Genomic DNA, 15,578 nt, shown 5'->3' on the forward strand with positions numbered 1-15,578 from the left:
CTTGATTTCCCATCAAACAAGAAGCTGTAAAGTCATGCATCTTGGTAAAGTTCCACATCTGGAAATAAAGTGAGAACTTTAATTGAATGGGCAAGTTGTGATTTTAATATTCTGTGATGAACAAACAGAGGCATGAGAACCACAATGAGAGATAAACATAAGTATGCACTCATAATGGGCTCTTCCACCAGGGGGACAACCTTAGCAAAGTATTTTTACTAATGTAATAATAATTCTAAGCAGTTTTACCTGAGTGCGCCTTGTTGCTAGACAACATCTGAGCAGAACACACACAGTTGAAGACGTTTTTGAACATCTCATTCTCCTGTGCTTTCCAGGCCGTGTCTCTATCTGCAACTTGCCATCAAGCACTGACTTTACTACAATAAAGCTTCACGGCATCGAATAGCACTTTAGGGGCTTGAGCCACTTAAGCTGCCATTGCATGAGGCCCTGATGGAATGCCTCCCTTCACATCTTCCAACACTGTTGTCTCATTCCGAACGATTCCTGCAAGGGCATATAAAAAAAAAAAAAGGGGGTTTGAACAAGGGCAAATTTACGGGAGCAGGACTTGCAAGTCCAGCTCCAGTCAATTTACCTTGTTCAACCAACATTTTAAAGATCTACCCAGTCAGTTTCCTTTCTGGTTTCTTACTTAATGGGTAAAACAAGTGTTCAAACACAATGAAATACCTAATAATGTCACAGGATTAGAACAGACCATGCAACCTACTAGCAGATTTGATAATGATTTTTATGATGGTATGAGACAAACCACTGTACTGCACAGGTCATTGGTTTGTTAATTTTGTTAAACAAATCCCTAATCTTTTTTGCTTTTAACTTTTTAATTTTTAATTACTATAGTTTTACAGAATATTTGGAATCCTTTTGTAGTTTGTATTTTTTTTTAATGGTTTAACTAAGGTAACAGCTGGACTTGCCTATTTTATATAATTTTATTGTGGGTTTTAATTCAGAAATTTATTTTCAGTTTTGTTTTCTTATAGCTTTTATATTTAGCTGTTAAGCGATTTGGGGAATGTTTTGTTATTATTGTTATTGTTATAAATCCACAACTAATAGGGTTTACATCCACGCTATGCATTTGATCCATCAACAATTTAGCCTATATTAATTGTGGATGACAGATCAAAAAAAAAACTCTAGCGTAAGACGCTGTTTAGTTTCAAGATGAGCATTTTTTAGGTAGTAATGTAAAGACAGCATCTCCTACACCTTGTTTTGCTCTATAAGCAAACTGATGGATCGATCTGTGGTTTGTGACAAATACATACATTTAATAATCTGCTCAAAACACTTCATAGCAATAACAAAGGGCCATGGTCAATAATTGTTCATAGCAACTTGTTTGGGCATTTTGGATATCAGAGTTGACCATAGAAGATACAAATACCTTCAGACCAATACCCAAAGACCATTGATACAGGCAGTGAAAAACTGGGGCAAGTGTTAGAAGTGTACACCTTTTTTGGGATGATCATGGCTTTGCAGAAATTGATGTATGACAAAATCATCTCTGTAGCCTCATCAGTGTGGCAGATGTTTTAAAGACCTCTCAATCCCTACAGGCCTACTACAAGCATGCCATTAGAGTAGCCATAGTTCTTACAAGTGTTTAAGATGGCTTTAATCATTGAACATACTTGGGTAGCAGTTGAAGGTGGTGTATACCTAGCCCTTCATCTTCAGGGACGGCCCCTTTTATTTAAAAAATGGGGCCAGCTCCCTGAACTTCTTCCATCCACTCCTCATGCCGGATTTCAATGCTGCATCTGAATAGCTCACTCGGCACCCATCATGTCATCAAGGTAGCAGAACGACTCAACCATCTCAAACATGTCAAGAACGTGATGCTAGCAGCCTGAAGACTACCTTTCACGCAACTACATCACCTGTGAACCCATGTCCTACAAATGTTACACTGGACTGACTTTGTAGCTACACCCTTCCCACACACACCACACAACCATGTACCAGAGCTCGTCATAGGTCCATTGATGATTCAACTAACCATCACTATGGTCTCCCCAGCCTTTATTTTCAGACCCTTAGTTTCCAGACAAGCTCTCCATGCTGCAATCTTTGCCTGTAACTCTCTTTTGTCCCTGCTTGATGATAGTTTTTTCACACTCCTTGCACATTTCCATAGCATTTGTCAAGCATCCGCTCCATTACCAAAAAAACAAACACTAGGCACAAAGATCGAAAATGAAGAGAAAACAAACAATCATCATGGGTTGACCAAAGATCCGAGGGCAGGATGATGCAGAGGGCTAAGATGACGTATGTGGGTTTCTGATTTTCTGATGGCTTAGGGACTAAATAAAAAAAAATAAAAAAACAGGTTGGAGATTTTGCATTCAATGTCTGGCATGGGGTTTCTCGGTAGGTATCAGCAAGTGTCAGTCGGTGCTTGTAAGTGTTGTAAGTGAGTTAGGGTTAGAGTAACGTTTAGAGTAAGGGTTAAAGGGTTAGGTTGAGGATTAAGGCGAATGTGAGAGTGAAGGATAGGTTTATAGTTAAGTTTAGGCAGACACCTACCTAGAAAACCCATCACAGACATCAAATGCAACATCACTTACTTTAAAGAAAATTCACCTCAGTCAATCTAACATTTTTGTCAGTTTTGACACAGTCTCTCTCGTCCCAACATACCCAAGTAAGAAGCATGCCTCAACACCAAACAACGCCTACAAGTGGATCCTTTCACGACAGACAGCACAAGCCTCACTTCTCAACAAGTCCACAATCTTCTAATAACCTGTGTATTTTTATCCAGCTGGGTCGGCATTGGATCTCCTCTATTCCTGGTCCTGGCAATTTGCTCATACATGTATGAACTCTGTTCCAACTGCCAACTGGATTCCATCAAGAATGTTGATCTTACCCTCTGCTCTTCTATGTTGATGATACCTTTGAGGTTTGACCCAGCTGCAAGGCAGTTCCTCCAACACCTAATAAACCAGCAGCCACTGATCAAATTCACCATGGAACAAGAGAAGAACAACACCATGTCTTTTCCTAGATGTTCAAGTCACCAGACAAGCAGATGGCACCCTTGTCCAAACAGTAAACTACACCGGAAGCAGACACAATGACTGATTTCCTTACAACCCTTCATTCCATTATCTACACTTCAAGTCTGCCATCCACAACACTTGAACCCACTGACACCTAGATAGCTTGTAGCACCACTTCACCACATCAAGACACCACTGCAACTACACCAATATAGAGCAGCATGCGGAGGAGGAAGCACTGCCGTCAAGAGCGTCGTTGATGGAACCGCCGTCGCGCTCCTGTAGATTGGTAAAAACCCAGCTCTTGTTTCCATTACTGTGTAGCGTGCAGTGGAAGCAGCACTGCTGTCTTGATCCAGGACGGTGCGCAGCCCGTTTTCCAGACAATGTAGGGCCGCCACCAGAACTGCCGAGTCCTCATAGCCGGCCAGTGTGAGGTATCCGGACAAGAGAAGCAAGAAGGACGATGTGCGCATGCCGAAGCGAGATGCCGAGTCCATTTTCCTGATTACCTCCTCCATTTTCCCACACACTTTGTTGGCAAAGGGAAGTTTAGGGGAAGTCGACCCCCTGTCTGCAGCCAGTTTGTCTGACGCAGAGTCCGGCAGAACTTGGGTCGAAAAATGTTTATCAAAATCCCAGGCAGGGAACCGACAATATGAATCAGCCCACTTGGGGTAAGCAATCCAAGAAGAAGCTGACATAATGCCCTCCATGCGATCAGTACATACGCACATGGAGCAGGGCCTGTCCTCCTCTTAAACGATCACAGTTCAACAGGGGAGTCATCCGTTTACTCGGCCGGAAGGTCCAGTACCCGGGCCATGTCCCTCTGGACAAGGCGCAGTTCAGCAATTAAGAGCCGTTGAACACTTGAGCCAAACTCATCCTCTTCAGGGACGAGTTGCTTTGTGGGGAAATCCACATGGTTGGTGCGGGCCGGGTACCCTGAGCCGTGTGGAGGGGGAAGCTCTCCGGCTTCAGAGACCCCGAGGCGGTGCTGGTAGAGCGGGCGGTGCACTCCGGAATTGAGCCACTCTTTGCACTGCCTCTCTTGGTCGTTGCCCTGGCACCAGTTTTTTGGCCTTGCCGGGGCGTTTGACCTTCAATTTGGTTGACCCACGCATGCTGACCGAAAAGGGGGAGCGGAAAGCATCCACTCTTTGATCGGTGGGTCCACCAACTGATGCAGCCGACTAAAACTGCGGGGCTGGTTGAAGTGCTGCGAGCTAGGCGATGGAGTGTCGCGGGTGCAGCCCTCCGAGAGCTCTGACTGTCCCCGGGGAACGGACACAACCCCGGTATTGACAGTCGAAGCACTCCCCAATTTCTTTACACTACTCATAATTTAACTCATAGAAATCAAACTATATATTTCTCAAACTCTCTACAACAACAACTATAAGTCTACAACTTCTAGTCTTTAGGAAAGCTCTCAGCAAAGGATAAGGCGCTCTTATTTTATCACAAAAATGGTGAACTATTGGACACAGATTTATCACGTCCTTACCCACTCGGGACTAAGAGAAAAGAGGACGACTACGTGGCAGGCATGTCGCGGGGCGTTGTGGGTAGGACGGTGGAGGGCGCTATTGTGTGTGTGTGAGTGAAAGTTTAAGCATTTATTGCCTCGCGGCATAGGGAACATGCAAATTAGTAATTTGACTCTACCGGTATGTACAGTGAAGTAGACTCGAGTTGTTTTATTTAACCAAACAAATACTTCAAGACCACTATTGGCCAATAAAACCCATAAGCAGCATGAACGGATCAGTGCGAATGAGGAGAACTTGTGGTTTGAAAGTTTCATTCACAATCATTGCCAGTAAAAGTGTAATTGGTAGGCCTATAGAGAAATTATTTTAAGAAGTAAATTAGTAAAATGATGTACAGAGGAAATCCCACGGGGACACAGCGGTTTGCTCATAAAACTGTTTTTATTTCTTTATTCTTTTTGTTATTTATTTATTTATTTATTTATTTACTTGTTTGTTAATTCATTGTTATTAATTTAGTTATTTAACTTTTTTTTTTATTTATCTATTAATATCTCTTTATATTCATCTATTCATTTATCTATAAATATCTCTTGATGGGTGGAAGGAAAATCAGGGTTATGTATCTTGGGTTCACTGAAGAAACAAGGGTAGGAGGGTGCACAGGTCTTAAAATGACAGTATATGGGTGTGCGATGGCTTGAGCCTGACGGAAAGATCAGAGCTGCTTGGTGATTCTGCATTCAATGACAGGAATAGAAGAGGTGGACAGGACCACAGTCCACAATCAACCACAACCCTAACTCTAACCCTAACGCAAGTCCACACCCTGGTCTTGCAAACCTAAAAAACACTAAGCCACCAAGACACAACCAAAACAAACTAATGCCACCATCTAAGCTATACCTCAAGACTAATCAATCTATATCATGTACGCCACTGTTTTCATATCCATCACAACTAGAACCATGAGGGTGACTAACATTCTGTCGACCAACACTAACAGACGCCTACCAAGAAACCCTATGCCCACCACAAAAATGCAAGATCACCAGGCAAGCCATCATCACAACTATCTACTGTCATCCCAAGCCCTTTGCATCCTCCTGCCCTTGTTTCTTTGATCAACCCAAGATACACAATCCTGATGTTCCCCTCTGCCCCATCATGGCATCCAGGGGCGTAACAACCTCTAACATGGCTAGACATATTACCAAGATCCTCCACCCACTTCTCATTGTATTTTATACCTTTTTTTAAGTTACAGGTTGAATTTAAAATAGGAAATCTGTTGTGTATCTTGGGTAACTTTTTAGGATCGATAGATATTACATGTTTTTTTACTAATATGTTTGATTGATTATATATCTGTTTACTTGTACTTGTACCTTTATTGTTTTATGATCATATTTTTGGGATGTTATTTTTCACCTTCTAATGATTTTGCTTTTTGTGGTTAAATGATAGTTTTTATTGTTGTAAAGCGCTTGAGGGCATTTTTAATGGGTTTGACGCTTTATAAAAAGAGTTTAATTTTTACTTTTGATTACTATTATGAGCAAACTGCTGGGTCGCGATGGTATCTCGTCTATTCCTATTTTACACTTTTAAAGTACCATTTCTATAAATCAATGACTTTTGCTTGATATACACGTTTCTAGTGGGTTTCATTCTGGTATTCCTTCTTACAAACTTGATCTTTGATACTGAGTAGTAATTGCATGGTCCATTCTAAAAACATCACTGAAATATATACGCAAACAATGAAAATGGGCAATTCCTCTTGGAAGGACACAAAAAGTGATGCTGCATGACTTATGCAGAATCATTTACAAATTTCAACGCTGTTTGTGATAACATAAGAAGTAATATTTGGCACTGTGCTTACACAAACAAGTGCCTTTGCATAGATTTACAAAATTGATGCAATCTGTACTGACCTGATTCCATTCTTCTTCTTGCAAGCTTGAGTGTAGATCCGACCTTGACACAAACATTGATAATGCTTGATTTCCCATCAAACAAGAAGCTGTAAAGTCATGCATCTTGGTATAGTTCAACCACATCTGGAAATAAAGTGAGAACTTTAATTGAATGGGCAAGTTGTGATTTTAATATTCTGTGATGAACAAACAGAGGCATGAGAACCACAATGAGAGATAAACATAAGTATGCACTCATAATGGGCTCTTCCACCAGAGGGACAACCTTAGCAAAGTATTTTTACTAATGTAATAATAATTCTAAGCAGTTTTACCTGAGTGCGCCTTGTTGCTAGACAACATCTGAGCAGAATACACACAGTTGAAGACGTTTTGAACATCTCATTCTCCTATGCTTCCCAGGCCGCGTCTCTGTCTGCAACTTGCCATCAGGCAATGATTTCACTACAATAAAGCTTCATGGCATCAAATAGCACTTTAGGGGCTTGAGCCACTTAAGCTGCCATTGCATGAGGCCCTGATGGAATGCCTCCCTTCACATCTTCCAACACATCTGTCTCATTCCGAACGATTCCTGCAAGGGCATATAAAAAAAAAAAAAGGGGGTTTGAACAAGGGCAAATTTACGGGAGCAGGAATTGCAAGTCCAGCTCCAGTCAATTTACCTTGTTCAACCAACATTTTAAAGATCTACCCAGTCAGTTTCCTTTCTGGTTTCTTACTTAATGGGTAAAACAAGTGTTCCAACACAATGAAAAAACCTAATAATGTCACAGGAATAGAACAGACCATGCAACCTACTAGCAGATTTGATAATGATTTTTATGATGGTATGAGACAAACCACTGTACTGCACAGGTCATTGGTTTGTTAATTTTGTTAAACAAATCCCTAATCTTTTTTGCTTTTAACTTTTTAATTTTTAATTACTATAGTTTTACAGAATATTTGGAATCCTTTTGTAGTTTGTATTTTTTTTTAATGGTTTAACTAAGGTAACAGCTGGACTTGCCTATTTTATATAATTTTATTGTGGGTTTTAATTCAGAAATTTATTTTCAGTTTTGTTTTCTTATAGCTTTTGTATTTAGCTGTTAAGCGATTTGGGGAATGTTTTGTTATTATTGTTATTGTTATAAATCCACAACTAATATGGTTTACATCCACGCTATGCATTTGATCCATCAACAATTTAGCCTATATTAATTGTGGATGACAGATCCCAAAAGAAACTCTAGCGTAAGACGCTGTATTGTTTCAAGATGAGCATTTTTGTACAGTAAAGTAAAGACAGCATCTCCTACACCTTGTTTTGCTCTATAAGCAAACTGATGGATCGATCTGTGGTTTGTGACAAATACAAACATTTAATAATCTGCTCAAAACACTTCATAGCAATTCCAAGTGGCCATGGTCAATAATTGTTCATAGCAACTTGTTTGGGCATTTTGGATATCAGAGTTGACCATAGAAGATATAAATACCTTCAGACCAATATCCAAAGACCATTGATACAGGCAGTGAAAAACTGGGGCAAGTGTTAGAAGGTGTACACCTTTTCTGGGATGATCATGGCTTTGCAGAAATTGATGTATGACAAAATCATCTCTGTAGCCTCATCAGTGTGGCAGATGTTTTAAAGACCTCTCAATCCCTATAGGCCTACTACAAGCATGCCATTAGAGTAGCCATTAGTTCTTACAAGTGTTTAAGATGGTTTTAATCATTGAACATACTTGGGTAGCAGTTGAAGGTGGTGTATACCTAGCCCTTCATCTTCAGGGACGGCCCCTTTTATTTAAAAAATGGGGCCAGCTCCCTGAACTTCTTCCATCCACTCCTCATGCCGGATGTCAATGCTGCATCTGAATAGCTCCCTCGGCACCCATCATGTCATCAAGGTAGCAGAACGACTCAACCATCTCAAACATGTCAAGAACATGATGCTAGCAGCCTGAAGACTACCTTTCACGCAACTACATCACCTGTGAACCCATGTCCTACAAGTGTTACACTGGACTGACTTTGCAGCTACACCCTTCCCACACACACACCACACAGCCATGTACCAGAGCTCGTCATTGGTCCATTGATGATTCAACTAACCATCACTATGGTCTCCCCAGCCTTTATTTTCAGACCCTTAGTTTCCAGACAAGCTCTCCATGCTGCAATCTTTGCCTGTAACTCTCTTTTGTCCATGCTTGATGATATTTTTCTTCACACTCCTTGCACACTTCCATAGCATTTGTCAAGCATCCGCTCCATTACCAAAAAAACAAACACTAGGCACAAAGATCGAAAATGAAGAGAAAACAAACAATCATCTTGGGTTGACCAAAGATCCGAGGGCAGGATGATGCAGAGGGCTAAGATGCAGTATGTGGGTTTTTGATTTTCTGATGGCTTAGGGACTGAATAAAAAACCAAAAACTGGTTGGTGATTTTGTATTCAATGTCTGGTATGGGGTTTCACGGTAGGTATCCGCAAGTGTCAGTCGGTGCTTGTAAGTGTTGTAAGTGAGTTAGGGTTAGAGTAACGTTTAGAGTAATAATCCTTTAGCATTCAGAATTATTTGAGTTGGGAGTAATTCAACCTTGAAAACCCCCGAAATATTGATGAAAATCAGACTCTGTTTTTTCGAACTTCGATAACAATTCTACTGGATAAAACATGGGCCCCATACACATAGCCGAGTGGCTACAATCGTCATAGCTTGGCTCTCTACGCGCACCGTGTAATACACACTTAAGTTACTGAAAACAATATTTACGACTAGTCGCGAATTTAGTCACGACTAGTCGCAGAATTATTCACGACGTCGTAAAAAATATACGCAACTAGTCGTGAAAATATTCGCGACTAGTCGCGAAAATATTCGCGACTTGTCGTGAGTAAATATACAACGTTGCGAAAATATTCGCGACTTGTCGTGAATAAATATACGACGCCGCGAAAATACTCACGACTGGCTGTGTCCCTTCAGGGCCACCATATTATGTAACCCGTAAAGAGAGGTGCCTGCCGCGCAAAACATTTGTCCGGCCTGATATTGTCTTGTGTTAAGAATAGTGCATTTTAATAGGCCTATTGGTAATTTTTAACTTGGTTTTAGGTCGTTCCTCCGATGTTTAACCCCGGGGTGGGGGTGTCTGATAGGCCCAATGCAGCCAAATTATGAATCAAGGGCCACAACTTAAATAGTATACACCTTTCAGCCGCACAGCTGGTGTCGTTATTAAATTACGGGCTTAACGTTTGAAAGAATACCACCACGACGCGCGGTGTCGGCCGGGGGCGGAGCTCCAAAAGGGGGAGATTTTAGCATATTTTAAGAGGTTGTATCTCATAAACGACATAAAGAATGGATTTTATTTGTGGTTTGTGTTCTTTTTAGCCATAGTGGAACAATTAAACAAAGTTTGTAAATCTGAGGTAATTTGACAACTGGTTAATTTCAACCCATAGGTTTGTACATTAAATATTTGGGGGAGGGGGTGTCTGACAGACCTAATGCAGCAGAAAATTTGTCTGGCGGTTGATTTTGTTTACTTAGTATCATGGTAAAGCCCATTTCCACTTGGTTTCATGTGGTACCTAGAATGTTTGGTTCAGCCCATTATTTTGCCTCTTTGTTGGGGGTCCATGCGCCACATGCAGCGGGGGTCCCCGGCAGACATCCATATCTGATTATGTCACGTTATCCACTCAACGTTCCCGTAGTCAAATATTGGTACCTCGTTCCTTTAACCAAAGTGCTCTGGGCTTCCGGTCTAATATTATCATTTCCATCAAACTGCCATATCAAAACAAAATAAAAACTTCCATAAAAAAAACAGACAAGTCAAAATGAATTAATTTAAACGTATCATTTAATTAAATTTATTTTCATTTATAAATATAGTTTTATTTATCAAAAAATATATAACAGTCTATTGGCTTTGCTATTGTTCAATAACCACTGTATACAAAAAAATAAAATGAAGCCCCTACCCCCCACAAAATACACAAGCAACTCTTAATATAGCAAATATCAAGAATTATTTTAAAACTACAATCATGAAGATTTGATGAATTAACTTAAATGCATCATTTAATTAAAAAAAAACATTTATAAATATTATTTTATTTATTGAAGCAAAATATATAACAGTCTATAATTGGCTTTGCTATTGTTCAGTAACCACTATATAAAAATTAAAATTAAAAATAAAAAATAAATTATTTTAAAACTACAATCATGAAGATTTGATATCAGAAGATGAACTGGCAATGTATTTAAAACATTTCAAAAGAATTTCACAAAATATTTGGAGAGAATTGTTTTAATTTAATTTAATTTAATTGAAATGATTTGATGTTTTTAACTTGTAAAGACAGTAAACTTAAAGACACTGAACACTATTGGTAACTGTGAAAGACGAGTCTTCACAGCTGGTGTATCTCAACATTATGCATAAAATAATTACAAACTTGTGAAAATTTGAGCTCAATTGGTCATCGAAGTTGTGAAAAGAAAATGAAATTAATGAAAGAAAAAACACCCTTGTCCTACGAAGTTGTGTGCGTTTATGGTTGATTTCGAGACCTAAAGTTCTAAACCTCGAGGTATCACAATTAATTTCGTGGAAAATTACTTCTTTCTAGAAAACTACACGTTACTTAATTCAGAGCTCCGTTTCTCACAATGGTATACTAACAACAGCTCTCCATTACAATCCAAACTCACAAAATTTTCTTTGAATCTACACATTTTGGTTGTTTAGCCAGTCTCAACTGATAAAATGTCTTCAGTAGCCCGTTCTGTATTATTATTTGGAACCATAAAATCATTGGAAATTTGTTGACCCCAAGTCTGAAAAATTTTGACCATACCGACATAGTTCTATTTTTTTTTATTTCGGACCAAAAATCCAAACTCACAAAATTCTATTTAAATCTAAAAGTTTTGGTTTTATACCCAGACTCCACATGTAAAATATCTTCAGTAGTCCGTGCTGAATCATTTGGAACCATAAAATCATCGGAAAAAATTTCACCCTAAATCTGAAAATTTTGACCATACCGGCATGGTTCGATTTTTTTCATTTCGGACCTAAAATCCAAACTCACAAAATTCTCTTGAAGTCTAATAATTTTGGTTGTTTAGCCAGTCTCAACTGATAAAATGTCTTCAGTAGTCCGTGCTGTATCATTTGGAACCATAAAATTATCGAAAAAATTTCACCCTAAATCTGAAAATTTTGACCGTACCGGCATGGTTCGATTTTTTCATTTCGGACCTAAAATCCAAACTCACAAAATTCTCTTGAAGTCTAACAATTTTGGTTGTTTAGTCAGTCTCAACTGATAAAATGTCTTCAGTAGTCCGTTCTGTATCATTGGGAACCATAAAATCATGTGAACATTTTTCACCCTAAATCTGAAAAATTTGCCGAACGAGAACTTTTTGAAGTTGAGTTTCTAGTAAAAAATCTGAAAAATGTGCCGAGCCGGTGTCGCATGCAATTGTGTCCTCTATGCAATATTATCCAGCAGACATTATCGCATATGCGATAATGTTCGCCAGACACTTTTGCATAAGCAATTGTGTCCGCCCGGACGCTGCTGCACAATGCAATTGTGTCCGCTCGGACACTGCTGCATAATGCAATTGTGTCTGTCCGGACACATTTGCGGACACATTTGCATGTGCAGTTGTGCCCGCCCAGTGCAAAACCATCCATGCAGTAAATTAAACGCCCTTGGTCGACGGAACACGTTTGGCATTTTTTTACAAGCAAAAGTGTGTGTCATGAATGAAATGGGAAATGTTCGGCTGTTGGTATTCGGTGCAATCATAAAATACGTGAATATTCATGCTGCATACTTAAGTTCAGTACATGCACGCGCTCGCTTACGGGTTTTTTGCATAGCCCCGGTTTGCATATGCAAAATTGTCTGGAGCGGAAAGTTTTGCATGGCGGACACAATTGCATCTGCTATCAAGGGCAAATTTTCAGTTTTGAGATCAAGCAATTTTCGGTGATTTTACGGTTTCAAATGATAGAGTACACATAGTGCATATGCAAACTTTCCAGGGCTAGCTACGCAAAAACGTCCAGCGGACATGTACATGACTGTACATGTATGTGCGCCCGTAAGCGAGCTTGCATGCACTGAACCTACGTATTATGAATATTCACGTATTTTATGATTGCAGCGAATATCCAACAGCCGAACATTTCCCATGTCATTCATGACAGCATGCACTTATGCTTGTAAAATAATGGTGAACGTGTTCCGTTGACCAAGGGCATTTAAGCTTACTGCATGGAAGGTTTAAAACGGGGCGGACACACCTGCATATGCAAATGTGTCAGGGCAGACACAATTGCATAATGCAGCAGCGTCCGGGCGGACAAGATTGCATATGCAAAACCCTCTGGATATTGCATAAAGGACATAATTGCATGCAAAACAGGCTTGGCACATTTTTCAGATTTTTGACTAAAAACTCAATTTCACAATATTCTCATTATATTTCAAACTCTGGTTGATTTACTATTAGTCAGCACTGATGAAATGTCTTTTAGTAGTGCACTCTGTATCATTTGAAACCATAAAATCACCAAAAATTGTTTGATCACAAATCTGAAAATTTGCCCATGCCGGTAGCAGATGCGATTGTGTCCGCCAAAACTTTATGCTCTGGACACTTTTGCATATGCAAACTGTCGGGCTCTATGCGAAGGGGTACATGACTGTACATGTACGTGCGCCTGTAAGCGAGCTCACTGAACCTATGCAGCATGAATATTCACGTGTTTTATGATTGCAGCGAATATCCGACAGCCGAACATTTCCCATGTTATTCTTGACATGCACTTATGCTTGTAAAATAACGGTGAACGTGCTCCGTTGACCAAAGGCGTTTTAATTTACTGCATGGACGGTTTTAAACGGGTCAGACACAACTGCATATGCAATGTGCACTTATGCTTTTAAAATAATGGCGAACGAGGGCGTTTAATTCCGGTCCGAAATGAAAAAATCGAACCATGCCGGTATTGTCAACATTTTCAGACTAAGGTTTTAAAAAAATTTGTGAATTTTATGGTTTCAAATGATACAGCCACACTACTGAAGACATTTTACAAGTGGAGTCTGGGTAACAAACCAAAATTATTAGATTTTTAGAGAAATTTTTAAGTTTGGATTTTTGGTCCAAAATAAAAAACAAATCGACCATACCTGGGTATGGACAAAATTTTTGTTTTGGGGTCAAACAATTTCCGATGATTGTATGGTTCAAAATGGTACAGAACGGACTACTGCAGACATTTTATCAGTTGAGACTGGCTAAATCACCAAACTTATTAGATTTCAAGAGAATTTTGTGAGTTTGGATTTTTGGTCCGAAATGAAAAAAGTCGACCACACCTGGGTATGGACAAAATTTTCGTTTGGGGGTCAAACAATTTCCGATGATTGTATGGTTCAAAATGGTACAGAACGGACTACTGCAGACATTTTACAAGTGGAGTCTGGGTAACAAACCAAAATTATTAGATTTATAGAGAAATTTGTGAGTTTAGATTTTTGGTCCCAAATGAAAAAAGTCGACCATACCCGGGTATGGACAAAATTTTCAGATTTGGGGTCAAACAATTCCGATGATCTTATGGTTCTAAATGATACAGAACGGACTACTGAACACATTTTATCAGTTGAGACTGACTAAACAACCAAAATTATTAGACTTCAAGAGAATTTTGTGAGTTTGGATTTTTGGTCCGAAATGAAAAAAGTCGACCATACCCGGGTATGGACACAATTTTCATTTTGGGATCACACAATTTCCGATGATTTTAGAGACTGGGTAAACACCCAAAATTATTAGACTTCAAGAGAATTTTGTGAGTTTGGATTTTTGGTCTGAAATGAAAAAAAGTCGACCATACCCGGGTATGGACAAAGTTCCCAAAAAAACTGTGATGCTGGCACGGGTCGAATTTTCAGATTTGGGGTGAACAATTGTTTGTAATTTTATGCTACCAAATGATACAGAACAGACTACTGAAGACAATTCATCGGTGCAGATTTAGTACATCAGCAAAAGTTTGAGATTAATTGAAGATTTTTTGAGTTTGGGTGTTTTGGTCAAAATCCCCAAAAATCTGTGGCGCCTGCATGGGTCAAGTATTCAGATTTGGGGGTCAAACAATTTTCAGTGATTTTATGGTTTCATATCATAGGCATACAGAACAAAATACTGAAAACATTTCATTAGTGCGGACTGAGTAAATCGTTCTCAATGAAACTCCCTCTCCATTAGGTCCAGTTAAATGTTGAAAGACAAAATCAACCAGGTGTTGTCCCATTGGTTGACATTGTTGAAAGTGTTTGCAAAGACTTGTGCTTTTTATGGGGAGAGAGAGTTATTACATGTGCCCATATAATCAAGGATACTAGCAGAGCAAGCAAACAGTAAACATGGATTACCTTAGGCCTATAGGGTGTGCATGCATCATCTGAGGCGCAGCCACTCTTGGACTGTGGAGAACAGCAAGTAGTACAAGAAGAATGGTGCAGGTAAGATTTCAGGGCGGGAAGAAGAGGCGTAGGGTGTAGAGGCTGCAACTGTCCTGTTCAGCTTTTAGCTGCAATTTGGAGGGAAAATGACCTAACACAGTGTTATTAAAACAGTTTGGAATAAATTCCAACCTTTCTAAGTCAACCAAGCATTATTCATAAATACCTCAGGCAGTTTCGCTATTCCTATTGGTGGAGAGCGCGTCACGTGGGTGTGTATAAACCTTTGTTTATGACCAGTAAAAAGTGTTGAAACATGGGCGAGACACGCGAGCTTGCACCTGTTCTTATAAGACAGTTTTGTCATGCCTATTAGTCAAGAGCAACAGCTGAAACAGTTATGCCACATTACACAATACACGCAACGCGCACAGCATTCCCTTATAAGGAGTTGCTTACCCGAGGGCGGCGAAGAGCTTTACCATTTCATAGCTGGAGGGGTGTTGTGTTGAAAGAAATCATTGAACAATTAAACAATTTACATTTATTTTACTTTTTTACAAAGAATTGTTCATGT

General features: G+C 39.5%; 1 long non-coding RNA gene across 4 annotated transcripts in view; it reads right to left on the minus strand.

The window, feature by feature from the left end:
- Positions 1 to 6,969: 6,969 nt before the first annotated feature.
- LOC139934041 (uncharacterized) overlaps positions 6,970 to 15,578 on the minus strand; it is an 11,338-nt gene continuing 2,729 nt past the window's right edge. For 3 of the 4 annotated variants that reach the window (XR_011785679.1, XR_011785680.1, XR_011785681.1), the window contains exons 3-4: positions 14,972 to 15,129; positions 6,970 to 7,060 (exon numbers count right to left, since the gene is read on the minus strand). This is a non-coding gene — a long non-coding RNA (uncharacterized lncRNA). Of the gene's footprint in view, positions 7,061 to 14,971; positions 15,153 to 15,578 lie in introns of all 4 variants that reach the window. The other variant, XR_011785682.1, reaches the window with a different exon arrangement.

Source organism: Asterias amurensis, chromosome 2 (assembly GCF_032118995.1).
Source record: "Asterias amurensis chromosome 2, ASM3211899v1".
Taxonomy (NCBI): Eukaryota; Metazoa; Echinodermata; class Asteroidea; order Forcipulatida; family Asteriidae; genus Asterias; species Asterias amurensis.